A 23810-nucleotide genomic window follows, 5' to 3' on the forward strand; every position below is an offset into this window, starting at 1 on the left:
ATAATGTGCATCATTTAGGAATTGTGCTCAGTGTGTATCCAGAGTGGCCTAAAGAAATTGGTACTTTATTTTTCCCTCACAAAATATGAAGTCTTGACGTTGGTAGTCTACTAAGATGACCTTTGTAATGTTACCAGAGATCTTGGATTCTTGCATTCATTCTAGGATTCTTGCACTCAAAAGAGCTGTCAGAGTTCCAATCTTTGTAACTACATTTTGAACAGGCAAAGGTCAAAAAGCATAAATGTGCCAACAGCAGCTAGGAAAGGAGAGATTAGATACGGACGAGGGACCTTTCAGGTTCAACCACATTTGTCAAAAAATCATGTTTTCTTAACTTTTGGAAAATTGATTTTGTTTCTTACTTATGTTGCAACTTTGTACTATTTTCCAGCTCTTTTAATGTTGAAGTTCTGCCTAGTTTATAGCTGTGTAATTGGTTCTTACCTATGCACTTTGTTGCTTTTGTTCACTTTCAGCTTTTAAACTAGTATTTTTTTGGATTATAACATGGTATGTATTTTTTGTCGAAGATTTGAAAATTAGAAAAAGCACTAAAAATATGACAATTACTTACATTTTTACACCATTTAGACATAACAACGTTAACATTTCACTGTATAGTGAGTTGTTATACTGAATTTATATACATATATAGGCACATATATTTACATATATGTAAATTATGTAATTATTTACAAAACAACTTTATTCTCCATATTATTTTAGAAATTATTGATACTGTTTTGAAGATTAGATTTCTGCATATAAGTAAATATTATTTGGGACATTATTTTTATGACTATATGGCATTTCATCATATAGACAAGCCATAATTTACTTAGTTGATCCCTAATTGTTGCTTTTATGGATTTAAAATTATACCAATATAAATGACACTGATTAAGTACTTTGAACATGAAATTTTGCCTGTATATCTAATTATGTCTTAGAATAACTTGATGGAAGTAGAATGGGTCAAAAAGTAAGGATATGCAAAGGAAAAGGCCACATTTCTTCAGAAACTAGGAAATAATGAAGCAAAGGGTATAAAATATGCCACACTTTAGTGTCTGTTTACTGGGAATGGAGTACAGTGAATAAAGCACAGATGTTCCATTTTTCATCCCAAAAGGGGGAAGAGCCAATATTTTCTCCTGTTTCTTCAGGTAGAGAGGGGCCAGTGGTGAAGGAGCTATCATTGAACACTCTTCACGTAGGCTGTTGGCTGCTTGGAACAATCATTTGGCTACTTCTTTTAACAATCAATGAAAAAAAGTGAAATAAAACAAAGGGAACAAAGAATTGACAGAGAAGCCACTTGAATCTCTGGAGACCCCACTTGAGAACCCACACGTCTCTGGCATCTCCCCAGTTGGATGAATAAAAAAGAGGAATGGATGATACAGTGTTCAGTTAGGAAATGCAACAACATGGCATCTAACCATGATGTAGAGACTGGATATAGAATTATGCAGGGATAGAAATTGGCTGATGGACTACAGAGAGGTTATGTTTAAATATTGGTTGTGTATAAATCAGGGGATCCTGATTTGTGATGTCTATGATCGAAAATATCATGAGGTCATTATCAAGTAGTATTTACAATAAGAAAATGTGCAAGGGAGTTAGTGGTCTTGAAGGTCAAATTAGAGAGAGAGATGGGGGTGACAGGGAGAGAGGAGAAGAGGGAGGACATACTAGGGATGACTTTAGAAGTTATAGATTAATCAGTTTGCTTTGATATGTATGAAAATAATAAGACAAAGTGATGATTGATTTCCATACACTTCAAAGAGCAGAAAAAATGGGGTAACAGCCAACATGTTTGAGAGAAGTAAATCACTCAGAGTTAATGTAATCTTCTCTGACACAATAACAGAACTTAAATATGAGAGGACAAAAAGTTCATGTATCTTTACTTTGGTAAGGTTTAGTTTTTGTCTGACATGATGTTCTGATCAACCAGCAAAGAATATATAGTCTTGTATAAAGGGAGGCATAGCCTGTTACTTGTCGCTGAATCAGTGACCTGGTAGGGCAAACAAAGCAAGACTCTAAAAGTGTTTGTTGGAGACTTATACTGAATGATATTTGTAATAATCTCTATAATTTAATAATACAAAATATGGAATCTGCAGACTAGGAAAATTGCTAAATCTGTGTGAATTTGCAGGAATCTAAAGTGAATATGGTAATTAAAAAAGAGGGACTAAAATAAGTTGGTCATCTATGAGAACCATTGATTAAAATGGCATTAAATTACCATTAATGATTAAAATACCATTAAAAATGGTAATATCTAGTGTCGCTGAGGCGTTTTGAAATATTGTTGCTGTAAAATAGAGATGAGACCTGGAATAGTTGTTTGTGTTGTTCAGGGGGATCTGTAGTGTTTCCTGCCTTAATTATATCCCTTAACCTGGAATGGCCATTTTTTTTCTATGTTCTGAGTTTCAAGATTATAACACATCTTCCTCTATTCGTGGGCATTTTTCTTTTATTAGTTCAACAAAATGAATAATTATTTTACTAAAGTTGCTTTGTTTCCATGCCTTTCCATATAAACAATTTTTTCATTTCGGTATTACCTTTTTGTGTAATCTTTTAGAAGACATTTTAAAAGGTAATTAAACTCCATATGTAGAATACCTAGAGTGCATACAACTCAAATGAACACATGACAATATGCAGAACTAGGGTCAAATTGGGGCATCGGCAGGCAACAAACACTTTGTCATGACTGCAACTATATTTCACAGTAATTTTAAAATATAAATTGATTTGGGAGTTGGTCAAATAGGAAAGTTGGGTCTATCAGTTTAATAAAATACGGTTTAACAAGTTTTAACAGTCTCATGCTACTTGACCCAGAAATCCCAGTTCTCGGCATTTTATCCTAAGGAAGCAATCAATCATGCTGTGACAGAAGATACATGCCCAAGGACCTTCACAGTGTCTTCTTTTTGCCACAAATATTTGATGATAATTTATCAGAAAATAAATAAATGATTTCATGCCATAGCAATAGGATATTAATCAGTGAAGTGATCTTGCAGTGTGATGAAAAAATGATGATATTGTCACACAGAGAAATTCACAATTAATTAAGTAAAAAGAGAATATAATCGTAAAATAGTTTATATAATTCTTTAAATAATAGTCTTCAAGTAAGAGCAGGATAGTTGTTTCTGGAATTAAGGATGATTTTATATTTTAATATTTGTTTCCTAAATTAAAAAAACTTGCAACTTTTGATTTAGAAAACTAATTGTATAAGGAAAAACCACTTACATTGGTAATCTTTAAAGACTGATAACCTTTTGTCTTTTTTCTTTAAGTCCTGACTACTTTCACTTATTTTTTGATTATCATTTCATTATTTAACTTTATATTGCTTAATTTGCTGACTATAATATAATGTTGTTTGTGTGGTTTATTTTAAAACTCTAAAGTAGATTTTACGTTTTTCTCATTCTCCTGTATTTTATATATTTAATGGGTATATATCAGTATATAAGTTATGAATAAATATCTTTCATTTAATCTAAATATATAAATATTAAATATATATAAAGATGTAAATTGTATATACATAAACACTATATGATATATAGTATGTAAGCTATCACTCTGGATTTCTTACTATACTAATTATACAAAAACATTGATGATTTTGAATTTTTTTAACCTTTAAATATTTTTCTGATTTATTTATTTAATTATTAGTTATTTATTTTTAACTCTTATTTTAGCTTCAAGTGTATATGTGCAGATTTGTTATATAGGCTAATTTTGTGTCACAGGGGTTTGGTGTACAGATTATTTTGTCACCAGGTAATAAGCATAGTACCCAATAGGTAGTTTTTTGATCCTCACCTTCTTCCCACCTTTCAGCCGCAAGTAGGGCCCAGTGTCTGTTGTTCCCTTCTGTAAAAGACTTCCTTGATGTATGTGTGACTATTATTCTGTGATTCCCAAATATAAATGTCTAGATTAAAATAAAACATTTTATTTTTATTTATTTTTACCTTGTTGCATAATTTTAAATTTTGACATAGCTTCAAATGTACAGAAAATGTACAAGAATTGTATTTAAGAATACCTTTTGTCCAGATTCAACAGTTGTTTACAATTTTGCCTTGTTTGCTTCATTTCTGTGTGTCTTTTCTCTCTATATTCCTGTGTGTGCATGCACACACCACACACACACACCACATTTTTTTCTGAATCATTTGAGAATAAGTTACAGACATCATGCTTCCTTAACTGAAGTGTTTAAGGGTACATTTCCTAAGAATAAGGACATTGTCTTCTATAACAAGAGTATAATTTTTAAAGATATTCAATATTGACACAATATTAGTTGTATTGTGTAACTCACAGTATGTGTCTAGGATTCCAGGTGTATTTTTTGGTCTTATCTTTAAAAGTCCTTTTATCTGGAACATCTCCTTAGTCTAATTACTTGGACATTTGAAGAGTTCAGATCAGATATGGAGTGCAGTATTCTCAATTTGGCTTTACTGAATGTTTCCTAACGGTTAATTCTGGTTTTGCATTTTTGACAAGCATACCACAAAAGTGATGTTGTGTTCTTCTCAAGTGCATCATACTTGGAGACATGTTGTATTTGTCTGATAATTGATGATATTGTCTTTGATCAATTTGTTAAGGTGGTCTCTGCCAAGTTTCTCCACAGCTAGTGACTATTTTCTCCATTGGAATTAATAAGAAATTTGTGGGAAGATACTTTTTGACTGGAAATACCTGTTTATCATCACACTTTTATGCACTGGTGCTGATCCACTAATGTTTTCTTTACTGAATCAGGTACCTAAAATATTATGGTGGTTTTCTAACTCCATCAGTCTGTCTGTACTTTTTAGGTGACATTATACTCGAAGAAAGAGTTTTCCCTTCTTAATTTCATACTTTATTATATTTTCTGTAATAAATTTTAATCCATTACAATAATTATTTATTTTTATTTCCCAATTGTCTCCGATTAAACCAGTAACAGCCTCTTAAAGCTAGGACCTGTGTCCTTTTGACATATCCCCATCATTTTATAAATGCCTTACTTGCTTTTCTTCCAAAAAAAAATGTCACTTCAAAATTTATGCATTTTTGTCTTTTCTCTGTGTCCATATTCTAATGTGCCAGAATAGGTTTGCAGAATTTTCATAGTTTGGATTTTCTGTGAATGATTTTCATGTCACTCTTAGGAATTCTGGTTTCCTTTACCTTCTTTCTCACAGTTTTTCTGGACCCCATATATCTCTGTATATAGGGGCAGCTTAAAGATAGCTGCATTAGAATTGGTGTCTAATTTTCTATTTACGTATAATCTGACATGTTTATTATTCTCCAGCTTCCAGTTGTGCTGAAGGATTTGGATTCGTGTGTTTTAATTTGTTTTGGTTAAGTGTATGTATTTTTTACGGTATGTGAACAGTTTGAGATTTAGGTGGCTCTTACTACCTGAGTTCCTCAGAATGCCAGTCCATATTTTTATGCATTCTGCAAAATGTATTGATATTTGAAGACAATTGCAATATGCCATTATTTAACCAAAATTTGTGGATTGCATAGCTTTACCTTTAGCTGTTAGTGTTCTGTTAATCCAGTGTATCCAACTAAATTGAAGTGTTTAATGTATCATAATTATTTTATTACCTAGTATACCTATCAATCCAGGAAATAACTCACTGGAAGACATACACGTCCATGGTAAATGTAAAATTATTCTTTGAGGTCACTCATTCTTTCACTTGATGATGTACTAATCAATTATGTTTGTAATATTTTCCCTTAGCTATGACAATTATCAAATATATATTTAAAAATAAAATATATTCAAACCCACAAAATTTTAAAACATGTATATAGATTAAAATAAGATAACTAATCAATAGCACCTGGTTATAGGAATCCAGTGAAATGTAGTATTTTAAGTGGTTATTTCAACTGACAAAATACGTTTTTTGAGACTAATAAAGGTAAATCCTTCCTCCAGTTTCACAGCAAAAAAAAAAAAAAAAAAAAAAAAAAAGAAAAAAAAAAGATGGCAATTCTTAATAAAGGAGAGCTTGGATCTGGTACAAAACACTCCAGTATTTAAAATTGTCAGAGTGAAAGATGGTTTGTAAAAGTAGGAAGTAGATGAATATGAAAACTCATGCTATCTAAGAGGGGCAACCATTTTTCTGTTCCATGCCTGAGTCCAGCCTTATAAAAATTTTCACTTTTTCAAAAAAGCTAGATATGAGGATTTTTTATGAGAAATCTTCTGCTTTTGAATATTGTGTAATATTTTAAAAACCATGGTGTGGGACAAACGAAATGTATCAGTAAGCCAGATTTGGTTTTCACACCCCCAGTTTTCAATCTCTGCTCTGGATGCAACCTAGAAATTAGCAGATATTATAGTAAGATGAAACCCAGGTCAGAAAAGCTGGTTTTGAGCCCAGGCTTACCTCCTATTGGCTGTGTCAGATTGAGCAAGTCATGTAATTAGAGTTCATCTCAGTATTCTTGTCTATGAGGATGAGTATGCTAAAGTATGAAGAAATATAGAGATTTGCTAATTGTTATAACTTTATAGTTCTACTGAATTATATGTGAAGAAGAATATATATATCTTTTATTATGTTTTAAGTTTTAAACTTAGAAAATACAAAATTTCTTGGAAATTTCTTGATTTACTTTTTCCATTTAACTATAAACTTGCTAATTATATCCAGTTTTCTCTGTTTGAGAGGTTCTGTGTAAAACACTAGTAAAATCATTTATTCATGGGCCAGGTAGAGACCTGTGCATTCCCAGTGTCTTTAACATACTAGAGGAAGATAAATTAGATTTTCTATTCAAAGTGCTTATTCTGAATGTTGAATTGTTGATTTGGTTACAGTTGGTTTTGGTGAACACAAAAGCACAACTTCTGTATTATTAAACTGCTAGTTCTGCTTAGTACCATCAAGACGCAGATCTCTCTGAGCAGAAATTCTGTTTGTTGCTGAGAACTAATATTCCTTTAAAGATGTTTGGTACTTAAGGGAATTTTTATTTGTATTGTTTATAGTGTGAGCTGTCTGAAAGAACACACTGTGTTTTTAAAGGGACATATATATATATATATTTTTTTTTTTGAGATGGAGTCTCATTCTGTCTCCCAGACTGGGGTGCAGTGGCATGATCTCAGCTCACTGCAACTTCTGCCTCCTGGGTTCAAGCGATGGTCCTGCCTTAGCCTCCTGAGTAGCTGGGGCTACAGGCACTCACTACCATGCCTGGCTAATTTTTATATTTTTATTAAAGACAGGGTTTCACCATGTTGGCCAGGCTGATAATTTTCATTAGGTTGCATTTTATTATATTTCTTTGAACAGTTCTTTTATAACACTGTATTTACTCAGTAGCATAAAACCCATTTAAGTTGAAATATTTTGAGATTCAAAATCAATATGCTCTTTCAAAACCCTACTCTAAAACGAACAAATTAATTAATAATGCTTGATTAAATCACTTTCTCCTTATAATCACATTGATATTCTGAAACACAGAGAATGGATCTGTTTGTGTATTTTTGTGAGGTATGCAGGTCGCATGCCTGCATTTTTCTCAGTGCATGGTTTTCAATTAGAATTGAAATGCAATTACAAAGTGAATTGGTGCAACTCTCTGGATAAATCAAGCAAAATTCTTTTCTAACTCAGTGATCCTCATGTATCAGATAATAGTACCTTTTAAAAACTTGAAATATTTGAATAATTACCTCAACTCTCCAAGTATATTTGAACATCTCATATTTTTGAATTACTTTTATGCCGTTCTGCCAACTGTGTTTCTTGCATATAATTATGAAGCTAGTATGCAGACTTTTCTTACCTCTTTCTTCAAAGTGTCCTCCTTGATTGATGTTTTGGAATATTTGCATGTAGTTGGGAATATTTCTGTTCATCAGCCCATTATACTTTGCTAGATGTATAGTCTACATTTTGCAAAACCTATTTTAGTATGTTACAGTGTATTGTGTTTAAGTGTGTGTTGGTCTGTGTTAGTTTTTCTGTGACCTTGACAAATTGTTTACTCTTTTGGATGTTTTTCTTCCTCCACAGATGCATTTTTGTAGAAGCATTTTGAGGATGTATGTTTGCAAATCATTTTGAAATTGCCAAGTGCAACATACAGTAAGTAATATTTTTATTGTTCTACTCAATTGCAGTCATGCTCGATTAATTTGGCAGTCATAAAAGAACCCATTTCCATTTACAGTCTTTGATATTTTTTGTCGGCGTTGTTAAAGATCAGAAGGTTGTATGTGTGCAGCATTATCTCTGGGGTCTTTATTCTGTTCCATTGTTCTGTGTGTCTCTTTTTGTATCAGTGCCTTGCTGTTTTGGTTACTACAACCCTGTGGTATAGTTTGAAGACAGGTAATGTGATACCTCTAGTTTTTTCTTTATGCTTAGGATTGCCTTGTCTATTTTGGCTCTTTTTTGGTTTATGAATTATAAAATAGTTTTTCCTAATTATATGAATGATATCATTTGTAGTTTGATAGCAATAGTATTGAATCTGTAAATTGCTTTGGACATTGTGGCCATTTTATCAACCTTGATTCATCCTGTCCATGAGCATGGGATGTTTTTCTATTTGTGTCATGTCTAACTTCTTTGACCAGTGTTTTGTAGAGAACTTTCTCCTCCTTGGTTAGCTGTATTCCTAGGTATTTTATTCTTTTGGGGGCTATTGTGAGTGGCATTGTGTTCTTGTTTGGCTGTCAGGCTGGAAATTGTTGTAGAGAAATATGCCTCTGCCCTGATGAAGTGCTCTGGCCAACACTACTCATCAGAGTAAATGAGTATTTTATGACTGAATTCAAATTAAAAAAATAACAATTGCCTTATATTAAGTGTCAGTAGAACCAATCAGCAACCCAAAATAAGTTGCCTTGAACAAAATGCTATTTGATTAGAGAAAACTTAAAAATATATAACAACTCCTCCCCTAATGGCAGAGACAATATCTTACTCTTCTATTATACTTTTTAGAATTAGCAGTGGCTGACCACACCCTTTTCTTGTGGTCCTTTTTAGTTGCTTTCTGCAGTGAAGAAAAGATTGGAATGAAAGGTTGAGCTTTACTTACCATTCTTTTCCCTCCTTATTATCTTCAGATGTGTAATATTCATAGTACTATCCTTTACATCACACTGGCCACATTCATGCTTTCCCTTTTGGACTCTGGTGGTCTTCAAATTCTTTCATGTTAGCCACCCATTGGTCCTAACCCTGTACACTTTATTTCTTGAAACAAACCATCAGTGACATTTTATATGGGGACATTTTCGGAATTCCTGGTATTTAAAAGACTATTGCTCTAAAATTGAATGGATCAGATCGTTCATGCTCCCACACTACTTTTGGTTTTGAGATTGAAGGATTTACAGAGGGGTGAGAATGAAGGGATGAAGTCTCCATTTCTAGATTTGACCTCTGGAAGACAAAGCTAGTGATTTTGTTTAGTAATTTTATTTCATTTGGTTCAATTAATAGTTCATGCTCCTAAATTGAGAGGTACTGTGTTAGTAAGGACTAGAGCAAGTAGGAGAGAAAGACAAAAAGAACTCTTAAGGAAACTTTGTCGTTGGTTTGAGGAAATAAGCTATTCCCTCATATAAATAAAGCAGAGGCTGTGGTAAGTTACATCATGAGAATGGTATAAACTAATACAATTTAAAAGCCATTTTAAATAATTTGAGAAACAATAAAATGCACAGATGTGTGAAAAAAAGAAGCCATTATAGGAGACCTCAGAAAGGAGATATAATTCTGAACCATATTGGTCCAAGGTTTTATGGAAATTGAATTTGGGCTAGATCTTGATGCAGATGGAGAATGTTAACAGAATAGTCAAGAAAATGGCATACTAACATTTAGAAGTAAAGAGGCATACTTCACACTCAATGAATGACAAATTAATTAGTTTGGCACAAGAATACGTTTCTTATGTTGGACTAAAAACAGATAACTAGAAAATAAGGCTGGTACCAGGTTGTGGGAAATACTGATAGCCCTTCAAGAAATTTGAATTTAATTGGTATGTAATTAAAAATAGAGAGCTAATATTTCATGAGGGCTAATCCTGTGAACAGAAAGGTATTTTTAAATGTTATTCTGGTAATATCTTCAAAGTGGATGGCAGTTGGAAGACTTGTTGCAAAAAGATCAATTTTTAAGCATTTATAGAGGGATAAGAATGAAGGGATGAGGGCAAGACCTAAAGTCATAGCAGTGGGGAGGGACTGGCAGGGTTTGGAGCATGTGAGATTTATTTGGAAGTAAATAGGTTCAGGGAGTAATGGTTATACTTAATGCTTGTGCAGGATTTACTGAGTGCCAGGGTTGTTTTAAATGTTAATGACTAATGTCATCCCCATTTGTGCAAGAGGAAACTGAGAGAGGCATCATTTAAGCAAATGGTCCCAGGTCACAAAAGTAAAACATACCATGCCTGACATTTGGGGCCATTTAGTCAAGCTCCAGAGTCATTGCAGTTTACCACTGTACCATCATTTCTCTAAAAAAATAACTGAAGCTTCCAAGTTGACTGAGCTGGAAAATGATGTTGCCAATAATCAGAGAAACATTTTTTTTTTTTTTTCAGAGTTTACCCTTTCTTTAGGTAGGTTTTTGGGTATGCAGAAAAATCTTGACCTTTAGGGAGAAATGTCCCTTATGGTTAGTGATGAATCTCTTGTATGCATTCACTTGTGTGTTGGGCAATAGGAACAGTAATTTATTACATTATTCAATTGTAAGTTATGATAGTAAATATGTCGTCTTAATCAGATTTGTCTTCCTTCCTTAGCAGAACTTAAAAATGAAACAAGGATAGGGTGATAAGTAAAAGATTTCATATCTTGGGTCCATAAAAGACCACTATTTTAGACTTAGTTTACCTATCTTGCAAAACTGATTTTGACAAGAGAAAAACATAACTCTCAGCATATGGAGTATCTTTTTTTCTGTTAGGTTGATGCAAAAGTAATTGCATTTTTGCCATTACTTTGTAAAACCGCAATTACTTTTGTATCAATCTAATATACTGGAGAAGTAGAATAATGTACTGCTTAAGACCATGGGCTCCAGGACCATTCTGCTTCATTGATTCATATTCCAAGTAAGGCCCATTTGCTGTGTGGCTTTGTGTCAATTATTTAAGCTCTCTGTGCCTCAGCCTCTATACCTTCAAAATGTGATATTAGTAATACTGTGTCTTCTGGATATTGTAAAGCTCAAATGAGATAAAGCACCTACAATGGCTCTTGGTACCAGTAAGTTTTAAATAAAAGTTATGTTTATTAAAATTTATCTCAGGTAACAGTTTTCTATTTTTTAATTTCATTACATAATTACTGCTCTTTTAAGCTTTTTGCTTTGAATTTTTACGCATTAAGGAGACAGAACAGTGATTTTCAGAAGCAAAGACCCATGCAACCATCACACAGGTGAAGAAATAGAACAATTGCTGCATCTCCAATCCTACTTTTTCTGCCTGCCAGCCATTACTTCCTTTCTATCAGTTTCCCATGGATAACATTATTCCAGATATTTGTGGGAATTACTTCCTTGCTTTTCATCATAGTTTTAACATTAAATAATGTATCCTTATATGCAAAATATTGGTATAGCCTGATTTTTAAATTAATGTACATAATATTTATATTACACACATTCTTCTGTTCATGGTGTCCTTTTCTGAATGTATGTTTGTAAGTTTCCTTAATGTTTTTATGTGGTTCATTAATTTTCATTCCTATATCGTATTCCATCATATAGAAATACTACAGAATATTTATTCATTTTGTTGTTGATGGACATTCATGCTGTTTCTAGGTTTGAGCCATTATAAATAATGCTGCCATAAACATTCTTTTAAATGTTTTTAACCAAATATATACATATATTTCTCTTGAATATATACTTACCAATGGAATTTCTTAGTCATATTGCATGCAATCTTTTAACTTTAGTAGATACTGCCAGATGGTATTCCAAAGTAAATATACTAATTTCACTTCATTCCTTAGTGTATAAGAGTTTCCATTGTTTCATCTTTACCAAAGATTGGTATAATCAGTTCTTTTAATTGTAGCCATTCTGGTGAGGGTTTGGTTTACATTGTCTTGTTGAATAATATGATTGTGTCATGTGGCTTAATAGCCATGTGCATATTATTGTCTATAAATTTCCTCTTCATCTGTGTATTTTTCTATTGTGTTGATTTTTAAAATTGTTAATATTCACAAGTTAGGTACACTGGATTAAGAGCCTCCCACCAGATAAATATGCTGCAAAGGTCTTCTCCCTTTCTATGATTTGCTTTTTCAGTTTCTTAATGAGGTTTCTCTGATGTTCCTAATTTTAATTTTAATCATTATGTCACCTCTTTATATCTTTCCACTTGTCTTTGGTTTTTGTGAGTGATGTGAGGTAGAAGTCAAATTCTAGATATCCAGTTGTTATAGAATCACACTGGACAATTCTCTCCTTTGCCCACGGTTCTTTAATGTCATGTTTACTACAAATTAAATTTCTATATGTGTCTGGGTCTTTTAGGAGCCAACTATTCTATTTAATTGGTTTATTAGTCTCTTCTTATCACTTATAACACTATTTTAACTATGGCTACTTTTTAAATATTCTTAATATCTATTAAAACAAGTTTTTCTACCACATGTTATTCAAAGGCCTCTTGACTTTGCCTTCTTTCATGTAAATTTTAGAATTACTTTGTCAAGTTAACAAAAACAATTGTTTAGATTTTAGTTAGAATTGCATTCAATCTATTGTTAAGTAAATTTTTAAAGAACTGGCATAATTACAATATTAACTTATTTCATTTATGAACATAATATATACTGCATTTCCTCCTTATTAACTGGGGACACATTCCAAGATCCCCAGTTGATGCCTGAAACTGCAAATAGTACCAAACCTTATATAGACTATGTTTTCTTCTACACATACATACTTATGATAAAGTTTAATTTAAACTTAGGCACAGGATGAGATTAAGAACAACTAATAATAAAATAGAACAATTGTAACAATATACTGTAATAAAAGTTATGTGAATATAGTCTCTTTGTCTCTCAAAGTATGTTATTGTACTGTACTTAACCTGCTTCTTGTGATAATGTGAGATGATACAATGCCTACATGATGAGATGAAGTCTTGTGAATGATTTTGGTCATAACTTTCATAGTATGAGGTGCAACAGCAAAAGTAACATAAATCTCTTGTTCTTTCTTCACAATTTCAAGGATAGAAGAAGCATTCTTACCAGAGAGCTTAGCAACCTGAGCAAACAACTTTCTCTCTTTATTCTTTTCTTAAAGGAAACACTTTATGGCTTCTCTTTGGCATATTCAAATTGTCAACATTATTATTCTTGTAATTTGGGTCAATTATTAAGTAATATAAGGGAGACTTGAACACAAACACTGTGATACTTTGGCAATCAATTCGATAACCAAGATGGCTACTAAGTGACTATAGGGTGGGTTGTGAATGTAGCATGAGGTTGCTGGACAAAGGAATGATTAAAGTCCTAGGAGGAACAGAGCAGAGTGGTGGGAAATTTTATCAAGCTACACAGAACAGCACACCATTTAAAATTATAAATTGTTTATTTCTGGAATTTTCCATTTAATATTTTTGGACCACAGTTGATGATGAGTAACTGGAACCATGGAAGGCAAAACCATAAGTAAGGGGGACTACTGTACTTTATTTATTTTGATCTTTTAATTTTTCTCAATCACATGTATGGTTTTTTGTTTAGAGGTCTTATGTATTTTGGTTAATTTGTGCCTAGAAGTTTAATGCAGTTTAATATTAAGATTATATATATACACATATAATTGTATACATATGTATCATATATACATATAATCACATACATAATACATACATATTATATACACTTCTTAAACTTTTATTTTAGGTTTAGGGGTACATGAGCAGGTTTTTTATGTAGGTAAACTTGTGTCATGGGGGTTTGTTGTACAGATTATTTTGTCCCTCGTATACTAAGCCTAGTACCCAATGGTTATTTTTTCCTGTTCCTCTACCTCCTGCCACCCTCTACCCTAAAGTAGACTTCAGTGTCTCTTGTTCCCTTCTTTGTGTCCATGTGTTCTAATCATTTAGCCTCCACTTGTAAATGAGAACATGTGGTATTTGTTTTCTATTCCTGTCTTGGTTTGCTAAGGATGATGGCCTCCTGCTCCATCCATGTTACTGCAAAGGATATGATCTTGTTTTTGTGTGTGTGTGGCTGCATAGTTTTCCATAGTGTATATGTGCCATATTTTCTTTATCCATTCTACCATTGATGGGCATTTAGGTTGATTCCATATCTTTGTCATTGTGAATAGTGCTGCAATTAACATACATGTGCATGTGTCTTTATGGTAGGATAGTTTATATTCCTTTATGTATATACCCAGTAATAGGATTGCTGGATTAAATGGTAATTCTGTTTTTAATTCTTTGAGGAATCATGACATTGCTTTCCACAATAGTTGAACTAATTTACACTCCCACCAGCAGTGTATAAGCATTCCCTTTCTCCACAACCTTGCCTGTATCTGTTATTATTTGACTTTTTCACAATAGCCATTCTGACTGGTATAATATGGTATCTCATGGTGGTTTTGGTTTCTGTTTCTCTAATGATCAGTGATGGTGAGCTTTTTCATGTGATTGCTGGCCATATATATGAAAAGTGTTGGTTCAAGTCCTCTGCCCATTGTTTAATGGGGTTGTTTGCTTTTTCATTGTAATTTGTTTAAGTTCCTTATAGATGCTGAATATTGGAGCTTTGTCAGATGTATAGTTTGCATATATTTTTCCCATTCTATAGGTTGTCTGTTTACTCTGTTGATAGTTTCTTTTGCTGCACATAAGCTCTTTAGTTGAGTTATATCCCATTTGTCAGTTTTTGCTTTTGTTGCGATTGCTTTTGGTGTTTTTGTCATGAAACCTTTAACAGGTTCTACATCCAGAATGGTACTTTCTAGATTGTCTTCCAGGGTTTTTATAGTTTTGAGTTTTACATTTAAGTGTTTAATCCATCTTGAGTTGATTTTTCTATGTGGTATAAGGAAAGAGTCCAGTTTCAGTCTTCTGCATATGGCTAGCCAGTTATCCAAGCACACTCCCATTGAATAGGGAGTCCATTCCTCATTGCTTCGTTTTGTTGACTTTGTGGAAGACCAGATGGTTGTAGGTGTGCCGCCTTAATTCTGGGCTCTCTATTCTATTCCATTGGCCTATATATTAAACCTAGTACCTTTGTACCAGTACCATGCCATTTTGTCTATTGTAGCTCTGTAGTATAGTTTGAAGTTGGTAACATAATGCATCCAACTTTGTTCTTTTTGCTTAGAATTGCCTTGGATATTCGGGCTTTTTTTTGGTTCCATATGAATTTTAAAATAGATTTTTCTAGTTCTGTGAATAATGTTATTTATAGTTCAATAGGGATAGCATTGAATCTACAAATTGCTTTGGGCAGTATGGCCATTTTAACAATATTGATTTCTCCTATCCATGAGATCCATGAGCATGGAATGTTTTTCTATTTGTTTGTGTCATCTCTGATTGCTTTGAGCATGTTTTGTGATTCTCATTGTAGAGATCTTTCATCTCCCTGGTTAACTGTATTCCTAGGTATTTTATTCATTTTGTGGCAGTTTTGAATGGGATTGTGTTCCTGACTTGGTTCTCAGCTTGGCTCTCACTGCCATATAGGATTTTTTAAAATGTGATTTTTGTACATTTTTTGCTAGTTTCTACAGATTTTGCTAGTAATTTTTGTACATTGACTCTTTATCTTGAAACTTTGCTGAAGTTTATCAGTTTAAGGAGCTTTCAAGCTGAGATTGTGGCTTTTTCTAGATACAGAAACATGTCATCTGCAAACAGGAATAGTTTGACTCCCTGTCTTTCTATATATATATGCTTTATTTCTTTTTCTTGCTGGATGTCTGTGGCCAGGACTTTCAATACTAGGTTTAATAGGAGTGGTGAGAGGGGGCATCCTTGTCTTGTGTGGCTTTTCAAGGGTAATGCTTTTGCTTTTGCTCATTTATTATGATGTTTGCTGTGGTTTTGTCATAGATAGCTTTTACTATCTTGACGTATGTTCCTTCAATATGTAGCTTGTTGAGAGTTTTTAACATGAAGGGATGTTGAATTTTGTCAAACATCTTTTCAGCTTCTATTGAGATAAACATGTGGTTTTGACTTTACTTCTGTTTTTGTAATGAATTGCATTTATTGATTTGCATATGTTGAACCGACCTTGCTTTCCAGGAATAAAGCCTACTTGATCATGGTGTATTAGCTTTTTGATGACACTGCTGGATTTGGTTTGCTGGTATTTTGTTGAGGATTTTTAAATCCATCTTCATCAAGAATATTGGCCTGAAGTCTTCTTTTTTGGTTGTGTCACTGCAAGGTTTTGGTATCAGGATGATGCTGGCCTCATAGAGTGAGTTGGGGAGGAGTCCCTTTTCCTCATTTTTTTGGAAATAATTGCAGTAAGAATGGTACTAGCTCTTATTTGTGTGTCTGGTAGACATTGCCTATGAATCCATCTGGTCCTGGCTGGGCTTTTTTCTTGGTTGGTAGACTATTTATTACTGATTCAATTTCAGAAATCATTATTGGTCTGTTCATGGATTCAGTTTCTTCCTGGTTTAGTCTTGGGTGGGTATATGTGATCAGGTATCTATCTATTTCATGTTGATTTTTGAGTTGTGTGAATAGAGGTCTTCATAGTAGTCTCTGATGGTTATATATGTATGTTTCTGTGGGGTTAGTGGTTATTGCCTTTGTCATTTCTGGTTGTGTTTATCTTCTGTCTTTTTCTGTTTATTAATCTAGCTAGTTTCTATCCATCTTTTTAATTTTTTAAAAATGCCAACTTCTGGATTCACTGATCTTTTGAATGGTTTTTTTATGTCAATCGCTTTCAGTTCAGCGTTGATTATGGTTATTTCTGGTCTTCTGCTAGCTTTGGAGTTGATTTCTTCTTGTTTCTCCAGTTCTTTTATTTGTGATTCTAGGTTATTAATTTGAGATCCTTCTAAGTTTTTGATGTGGGCATTTTGTGCTTCAAATTTGCCTCTTAACACTGCCTTATCTGTGTCCCAGAGATTCTAATATGTTGTAGCTTTGTTCTCATCAGTTTCAAAGAACTTCCTGATTTCTGTCTTAATTTCAATATTTACCCCAAAATCATTCTGAGGCAGGTGAACTTCCATATAATTGTATAACTTTGAGTGATTATCTTGAATTCTCTTTTTATTGTGCTGTTGTCTGAGAGAGTAGTTGCTATGATTTCAGTTCTTTTGCATTTGCTGATCGTTATATGTCATATTGTGTGGGTGATTTTAGTGTATGTGCCATGTGGTAATGAGGAGAATGTATATTCTGTTGTTTTTGGATGGAGAGTCCTATAGATATCTATCAGGTCCATTTGGTTTTTTTGAATTCAAGTCCTAAATGTCTTTGCTGACTTTCTGCCTTGATGATCTGTCCAATACTGTCAGTGGAATGTTAAAATTTCTCACTATTATCATATGGAAGTCGAAGTTTCCTTGAAGGTCACTAATAACTTGCTTTGTGAATCTGTGTGCTTCTGAGTTGGGTGTATACATGTTTAGAAGAGTCAGGTCTTGTTGACCTGAATCCTTTGACTTTACTTCTGTTTTGGTAATGAATTGCATTTATTGCCCTTTTTTGTCTTTTTTGATCTTTGTTGATTTAAAGTCTGTTTTGCCTAAAATTGGGATTGTAACCCTTGTGTTTTTTATGTTTTCCATTTGCTTGATAGACATTTTCCCCTTCCTTAAGTTTGAGCCTGTGAGTGTCATTGTATGTGTGATAGGTCTCTTGGAGACAGCATACCACTGAGTGTTTCTTCTTTATTCACCTTGACACTCTGTGCCTTTTAATTGGAGCATTTAGCCTTCTTACATTTAATATTAGCATTGATATATGTGAATTTGATCCTGTCACTGTGTTGTTAGCCAGTTATTATGCAGATTTGTTTTTATGGTTACTTTTTAGTGCCACTGGTCTGTGTACTTAAATGTATTTTTGTAGTGGCTGGTAACAGTCTTTCCTTTTTATATTCAGTGCTTTTTTCAGGAGCTCTTATATGCACGTTTGGTAGTAATGATTTCCCTTAGCATTTGCCTGTCTGAAAGCATCTTATTTCTCCTTTGCTTATGAAGCTTAGTTTGTTTGTATATGAAATTCTTGGTCAGAATTTATCTTTTTGTAAGAATGTTGTATATAGACCCTCAATCTCTTCTTGCTTGTAGGGTTCTTTCTGAGAAGTTGGCTGTTAGTCTAATGGGCTTCCCTTTGTGGTGACCTGTCCTTTGTCTCTCGCTGCCTTTATCATTTTTTCTTTCATTTCAGCCTTGGAGAATATGCTGATTATGTGTCTTGGGATTGGTCTTGTGAAGTATTTTGTGGGGGTTCTCTGCATTTCCTGAATTTGAATGTTGGCCTCCTTGTCTAGATAGGGGAAATTCTTATGGATGATAACCTGTATCATGCTTTCCAAGTTGCTTCCATTCTCCTTATCTCTTTCAGGGATGTCAATAAGTCATAGATTTGGTCTCTTTATATAATCCCATATTTCTCTGAGGTTTGGTTTGTTCCTTTTTATTCTGTTTTCTTTATTCTTGTCTGACTGTATTATTTCAGAAAGTCAGTATTCAGACTCTGAAATTCTTTACTCAGCTTGGTCTAATCTGTTGCTTTTACTTGCTATTGCATTATGAAATTCTTGTAGTTTTTTTTTTTTTCAGCTCTATAAGGTCAGCTTCTTGCTTTTCTATACTGGCTATTTTGTCTGTCAGATTCTGTATCATTTTATTATGATTCTTAGTTTCCTTAGATTGGGTTTCAGTGTTTTCATGAATCTTGAAAATCTTCATTCTTACCCTTATTCTGAATTCTATTTCTGTCATTTCAGTCATCTGAGCTCAGTTAACAACCCTTCTTGGAGAACTAGCATGGTCATTTGGAGAAAAGAAGACACTCTTGCTTTTTCGAGTTGTCAGAGTTCTTGTGCTGGTTCTTTCTCATTTTTTTGGGTCTGCTGTTCCTTCAATATTTGAATTTCCTATCATTTAGATTTTTTTTCTTTTATCCTGTTTAATGACCTTGGAGGTTTGATTGTGGTATAAGGTGTATTCAGTCAATTGGATTCATTTCTGGAAGATTTTAGGGAGTCAAGGCTTAGCTCAGGACTCCTGGACTGTGTTTTTCTAATTCTGAGCGACTCTTATTGAGCGCTGGCTTTGTTTTCTGGCCCCTCATGGTTAGGAACCTGTTGTGAAGGATAGGCTGAAATGCTCCTGGACTTCTGGTCATAATACTTGTATGCATGGTGCCAGCTAAAGCTCTTTGTAGGGCAGTGGCAGTGGAATCTATACTCATTTGCATGTGCTAGCAGCTGTGGCAGTGGCAGCATGGCCAAGTGCACACTTGTCAGCTGTGGCAGGGTGGTAGTGGGTGCTGGGTAGCCAGCAGGTGTTTGCAGCAATGGTGATGGCAGTGTTACTCAGGGAGACAGGGGTCCTCCACTGGCAACTGTCCATGTGTTTATGCCAGTGTTGGTGTTAGCATGGTAGTGGGGGTGCTGGTAGGCTCAGGACTATGCATGCCCTCTGTGCATGTTCACACTGGTGGTTGCGGCTGCCTAGGTTGTGGGCAAGCTGTCTGTTTTCCCTGCCTAGTTTCACTTTGGCAGCAGTGTCAGTGCAAGGGGTGGGTGCTGGTGGTGGCAGGGTAGGTGGGTTTCATGCCTGCTGATGCTCTGATGCAATGGCAATGTGACAGATGGGGTTGGGGGCAGCATGCACCCACACCAACAATAGTGGCACAGCAGGGTGCATGCACACACATGTGGTGGCAGGGAAGGGAAAGGAAGGTTTGTCTGTGCACACATGTCCTGTCTTATGGGCAAAACAGCCCTTCAGAGTTCAGGTTGGACAGTTCTCCTAAGGCTAAAGTCTCCTATGGAAACAAGTTGAGCCCAGGTAAATGGGCATCCCTGACCATGCTCCACTACAGACACTCCAACGCCAAACCCTCTGGGCTCTGCACTGGCTGGAGTTCTGCCCCTAACACTTTTCTAAGTTACTCTTCCTGCCAACTGAAGGGTCCATGGTGGTTGAGGGGTTTCCTACTGCAGGGATTCCAGAGGACTGTGATGAGAGCAGCTTCCTCCTTGTGTGATCAACTCCTAGTTTCTGCAGGGGTTCTTTGGGGCCAGGAATAAATCCTGGTGAACAGTAGTCCTATGCAGGGTGCCCAGTCTCTTCTCCCTTCAGTACAGCATCTGTGTCTTCCCTCCATCTGTTCTGAATACCTTGCCTCTGAAGATATGCTCAGAGGACTCCAGTCTTTCTGATGTTCTGGTTCCTTGGAGGGAGATGTTCCTCCTAGCGGTGTCTAGTTGGCCATTTTGGGGCAGGCAAGATATATCTTAAAAATTATTTTCTCTTAGTTCCTTGTATAAAAATACATGTTTAAATATCGACCTTGCATATAGTAGATTGTAAACTCATTAATTCTAGTATTTTTACGGTGGATTATTTTGAATTTTCCATGTAAATATCCATGTTGTCTGTGAAGAAAGATAGTATTACTTAACACTTTCAAAATCTTATAGCTTTATTGTATTTTATGTGTCTTATTGACTTGACTAGAGTGTCCAGAACAATGCTGAATGAACATAGGAAGAATGAACATTCTGCTCTTATTCACTAATCAAAGAGAACACTTTCCATCATTTTACTATTAAGAATGATGTCCATGAAGTCAGGAGTTCGAGACCAGTCTGGCCAACACAGTGAAACGTCGTCTCTACTAAAAATACAAAAACTAGTCAGGTGTGGTGGTATGTGCCTGTAATCTCAGTTACTTGGGAGGCTGGGAAATGGTATGTCTAGTTTACCTATCTTATATTAGCATAAATTCAGTTATTTAAGAGAGGACAGTGTCTATAAATTACTAATAAAGGTTGATGGAGTACAAAAGCAACTAAACTTGTTTCTCTTGAGTAGAGCTTTACCTTTTAGATGGGATTGAGTCTCAATTTCTGTTCTTTGATGTATAATTTCTATACTTTGAACTAAACTGAAAGATTGCTCAAAGTTAAGGTTTATGATAGGAGCACTTTATATAATGTTAAACTAAGAAATAGATAAGAATTTAAAGGTTTCTCTTTAACCTTTGCCATTGGTAGGTTATTAAACTTATGAAATAAATTGTATGCCTCTGGGCCTCAGTTTATTCAGCTGACAAATCAGTTGGTTGATGAGATGACCTCTACTACTTATTTACAGCTTTAAAACACCATAATTCTGTGCATTTTTTTTTTTGCCCAAGACAGATTCTTTTGCCAAAAGAAATATCCTAGTCTCTGTTTGTGTCTGTGTGTATATATTTATTCATATTGCCATCATCTTTAGAATATCTTGAAATATATCATATATGTATTAAGATGTGTATAGTACACTAATATTAAATATATGGATTGATGAGTTTTTACATAGTTATATGCCTGAATTACTGCTATCTAGATCAAGAACATATAGAATATTTCTGACCTCCAATAACTTCCCTTTACATCTCTTTCCCATCAATAACCTTCTGGTTTTTATTTTTTTTTTTATTTTGACTTTATGATAATATAATTTGAAAAAGGTATATAGTATTTTGAGGGATAATTCAAACTTCAAAAATATTCTAGAAGTATTAATAATTATGATAAAACCAAAATCTCTAAATAATTCTGAGAAGTGCAGTAAACTATAACAATAATGTCATAAGTAATAAACTTAATTGCACATCCACTGAAATGAAACAGAATTGCATTGTGAAAAATCTCTTAAAATTCTATCCAAATCTCCCACCTGTAAGCCAAAAAATAGAGCTACCACACAGGCTTGTGAGTATTCTATCAGTCATGTTGCCAGGCAACCTTAGTCCGTATGAGAGACACCCAATTGAGCAGCCTTAGAGTCAAACTAAAAGGTATCTTGGAAACAAAAGGGTTCAACTGATAGAGAGGGAGGAAAGAAGGAGAGAGAGAGAGAGAGAGAGAGAAAACAAAGAGACAGAATGTCAATTAGGCAGTTATCTGTGTTAATCATGACCATAAACAGTTTTTTTTTCCTAGTAAAATGCAGCTAACTTACAGCAAAATTACTTGGATTTCTAGTTCCTTCACTGTGTTTTTCTCCTGCATGTACACATGTGTGAGTGCAAAGGTTTGGCAAGATGTATCATCATTACTTTTTTGGAGAGAAGGACGTTAAAAAGCATTTTTAGCATACTCAAAACATGCTAACTAGGAGTTCATTGAGATTTTATTAATTCAGGATTATATTTGATTCAACCATGTTTAAAATAATTAATCTGATTTTTAAATTGAAATACTGTGTTTGAAAAATTGGGAATACGAAGTAAAAATATCTACCACTTGAACTGAAATCCTTGGAGGCTAAAAGGAATGGAAAGGGAGAGGCTCCTAATTCTCTCTGGGTGAACTTTAGTGGAGATAATATACACCAATCAAACAGGGTGAGAATTTGGGATGACAAAGTCAAGTAAGCCCTTGACTCTGAAAAGCAACTCTTAATGTGGTTTTCTAGAGAGGTATCTTCCATTTCCCACAGTTTCATTGTCATATCCAACCTCTGCTACTCCCGTATGCTCTAACCCACCACCATTCTCCCTTCCTTCTTAACAGATCATGTAAAGAGAAAATAGCATCAGTGAGACAGAAACTTTTGAGATTCCTACTAACTTACCAGTGTCCATAAATCCTTTTATTATCCCCTTCTATTGATGCCTCTTCCTCTATAAACCAATTCCTTCATCAATGCTCTGGATCCTACAGCTATCTGTGCATGTTCTAAGGGCGCTAGTTCAAATGAATATTTTAATTTTGCTTGTTCAACCTTATCCCTTTCTCCTGATTCCTTCCTCTTGGCATTAAACGTCAAAATATCTTTCCCCTTAAAACCAAAAATGCATTTATGCATAAATCTTCACCTTATTTTAAGTCCATTTTTAGCTACACTGTAACTATTACCTCTATTCATAGCTAAATGTCTCCAAGATTTGTCAATATTCGGTGTCACATTTATTCACACCTCAACACACTGAGGCTTTCCTTGTCTGCTTGTCTGAAGCTGCTCCAAGGTCACCAAAGTTAGTTATGTGACTTATATTGCATATAGAATATACTTCTTTGCTCTCTTAGCACAAATTTGTACTATTGATCATTCCTTCTATTTCAGAATATTACTTTTTGATGAAATCTATATTATTTGCACTTGTTTTTCTCCTCCCTTGATAGCATTGCCTAATCTCATATGTGTGCTTATCTTTCTTAAAATACATATTCTACAAGATTCTTTATGGCACCCTCGTTTTCTCTCATACTTAGATTCTCACTGAACAAATTTTATCAATTTCCATGACTTCCATTTCCATTGACTTGCTGACTGCCTCATCTTTACCTCTTCTGATATTCAGTCCCTATACTCACTTGCCTTCTAGGCAGCTCTGCTTCTGTATCCCATAGGAGATTCAAAAAGTATTAACATCTACCAGCAAATTTGTGAATACCACTATTTTTCCATTATAAACTTGATTAAAATATGTGATATTGATATATATATATAAACAACAAA

The 23810-nt window shown here is 34.2% G+C and overlaps 1 protein-coding gene across 5 annotated transcripts in view; it reads left to right on the top strand.

The window, feature by feature from the left end:
- GALNT13 (polypeptide N-acetylgalactosaminyltransferase 13) overlaps window positions 1-23810 on the top strand; it is a 590308-nt gene that overhangs the window by 20214 nt on the left and 546284 nt on the right. For 4 of the 5 annotated variants that reach the window (XM_031651262.1, XM_031651267.1, XM_031651266.1 and 1 more), the window contains exon 2: window positions 8121-8192. The gene's annotated coding sequence lies outside the window, so the exon portion shown is untranslated. Of the gene's footprint in view, window positions 1-7330; window positions 8193-23810 lie in introns of those variants that run through there. The other variant, XM_031651263.1, reaches the window with a different exon arrangement.

Source organism: Papio anubis, chromosome 10 (assembly GCF_008728515.1).
Source record: "Papio anubis isolate 15944 chromosome 10, Panubis1.0, whole genome shotgun sequence".
NCBI classification, from domain to species: domain Eukaryota; kingdom Metazoa; phylum Chordata; class Mammalia; order Primates; family Cercopithecidae; genus Papio; species Papio anubis.